Source organism: Delphinus delphis, chromosome 19 (genome assembly GCF_949987515.2).
Source record: "Delphinus delphis chromosome 19, mDelDel1.2, whole genome shotgun sequence".
NCBI lineage: Eukaryota > Metazoa > Chordata > Mammalia > Artiodactyla > Delphinidae > Delphinus > Delphinus delphis.
Window position 1 is genome coordinate 27,197,027 of NC_082701.1, and position 2,443 is coordinate 27,199,469.

At 44.0% G+C, this 2,443-nt stretch overlaps 1 non-coding gene across 1 annotated transcript; it reads left to right on the forward strand.

The window, feature by feature from the left end:
- Window positions 1–1,797: 1,797 nt before the first annotated feature.
- On the forward strand, window positions 1,798–1,870 carry TRNAE-CUC (transfer RNA glutamic acid (anticodon CUC)). Its single transcript has one exon. It is a non-coding gene; the product is annotated as a tRNA-Glu (tRNA).
- Window positions 1,871–2,443: the final 573 nt, after the last annotated feature.

A 2,443-nucleotide genomic window follows, 5' to 3' on the forward strand; every position in this document is an offset into this window, starting at 1 on the left:
ACTTCTCTGTGTACAGACCTGGCCTGCTGGTCAGGTGTCTGCAGGCACTGCCCCCTCCAGGATGTGCCCACACGCATGCCCGGCTGCCCGTATGAGCACTCGTAGGTGTGCTGGGGAACCTGCAGACCTTGGGTGGAAGTTGTGGCGTTATCTTTGCTCCACCTATGCGACCTCCCTCATCTGAGGCTGAAAATTTGGCCAGGAGGGCTGATAAGACAGCCCCCAACCCTGGGGTGTGGCATCTCTCAGATCTGGTCCCTCTGGGCTCCTACCTAAGTGGCCTATTTTCTCTGAGAGCCAGACCGGCTTCGTGGCTGACTGGAACAGAAAAAGAAAGCGGTGAAGGTCTTAGAAATGAAAATTGAACTAACATTCCCTGAGTTCCATCTTTAATTTGTATTTTAATGTAAATATTTTTATCAATTTATCTTCACGTACATGGCTTTTTTAAAAAGCCCATTCCATCAATAGTTGAATGGACACATAAATTGTGATATACTCATAAAATGGAATACAACACAGCAAAGAAAAGGGAAAGCTACTGTATTCAACAGCATGGGTGAATCTCACACACATAATGTTTAAATGCAAGAAGCCAGACCCAGAAGAGGACCTGCTGTAGTACGGTTTGATTTATATAAAGTCCAAAGCACGAACTGAACCAAACTATAGTGTTTAGAGATGTCAAAACTATCAAGGAGAGCAAGGTAGTACTTTCCACAAAAGTCAGGATGGTTGTTATCTTTGGGGAAGAGAGGTTGGGTGAGGGTACGAGGGGGGCATCTCGGCAGCTGGCAATAGTCTAATTCTTGACTGGGTGGTGGTTCCATGGGTATTGGTGATAAACTTCTGAGCTGAGTACTTCTCTTTTCATTCACTTTTCTGTACATGTGTTGTATTTCACAATGAAAACATTTACAAAAACAGCCTGTAAGTGCTTATAATTAAAAGCCAACGCCCGCCCCCCCCCCCGCCCCCCACTCCCTGAAGGCAGTGACTGGTGACCATTTGGGCTGTTCTCTTCACGTCTCTGGAAATGTTGTGGAACTTCTCTGGAGCCTCTCCGTTAATGAAATTTTATAATCCTTTTCATTTCTGTAAAGTCAGTAGTAATGACTCCACTTCCATTCCTGGTTTTAATAATTTGAGTCTTCTCTCTCTTTTTTTTTCTCTTGGTCAGTCTAGCTGAAAGTTTGTCAATTTTGTTGATCTTTTCAGAGAACTAACTTTTGGTTTTGTTGATTTTCTCCATTGTTTTTTTTTTTTAACTCCCTATTTCATTTATCTCCACTCTAATCTTTATTATGTCCTCTTGCTGCTGGCTTTGGGTTAAGTTTAGTCTTCTTTTTCTAGTGAGGTGGGAGGTTATTGATTAGAAATCTTTCTTCTAGTTTAATGTAGGTATTTACAGCTATAAATTTCCCTCTGAGCATTGCTTTTGCTGAATCTCATAAATTTTGGTGTGTAGTGTCTTTGTTTTCATTCATCTCAAGGTATTTTCTAATTTCCCTTGTGATTTCTTCTTTGACCCACTGGTTATGTAGAAGTGTGTTGTTTAATCTCCACATATATGTGATTTTTTCCAAATTTCCTTCTGTTCTTGATTTTTTTATTTCATTCCACTGTCATCAGAAAACACGCTACGTATGAGTTCAGTCTTTTTAAACTTACGGAGACTTGTTTTGTAGCCCAAGATATGGTCTCTCCTAGAGACCGTTCCATGAGCACTTGAGAATGTGAATTCTGCGGTTGTTGGGTGGAATATTCTATCAGGTTAGAAAACAGTGTCTGGGGACTTCCCTGGTGGTACAGTGGTTAAGACTCTGCACTCTCAATGCAGGGGGCCCAGGTTCAAGCCTTGGCCAGGGAACTAGATCCCACACGCATGCCACAACTAAGAGTTCACATGCCACAACTAAGGAGCCCACCTGCTGCAACTAAGACCCATTGCAACCAAAGAAAGAAAGAAAGAAAGAAAGAAAACAGTGTCTGTTAGGCCTAGTTGGTTTATAGTGCTTTTTAAGTCTTCTGTCTCTTGACGATCCTCTGTCTAGTTGTTCTATCCATTACATCAATGGGGTTCTTCTTGCTCACCTATGTGGTAATGTGCGAGTCACAATCCCAGTTTCGAGGGCCCACAATCCAGGGAGAAGGGGGAGCTTCAGTTCTACTGAGCTGGGCCATCTCATCCCTGCTCCCCGGTATAGGAAGTTCTCCCTCACCTCCACACTGTCCTGTAGCCTGGGGCCTTGGACTGCTTGAAACCCCCATCAACATCAAATACCGCCCACATTCCCAGGGTTAGTAACCCTGGTGGGAGCAAAGCAGAACTGGAGGAGTCTTGGAGACCATGTAGTAGAGGTCAGTGTGCTCCTGGTACCCATGGGGAAACTGAGGCTCAGGGAAGGGGAGGATCTTGTTCTAGGTCTCTTGGCGCCAGGCC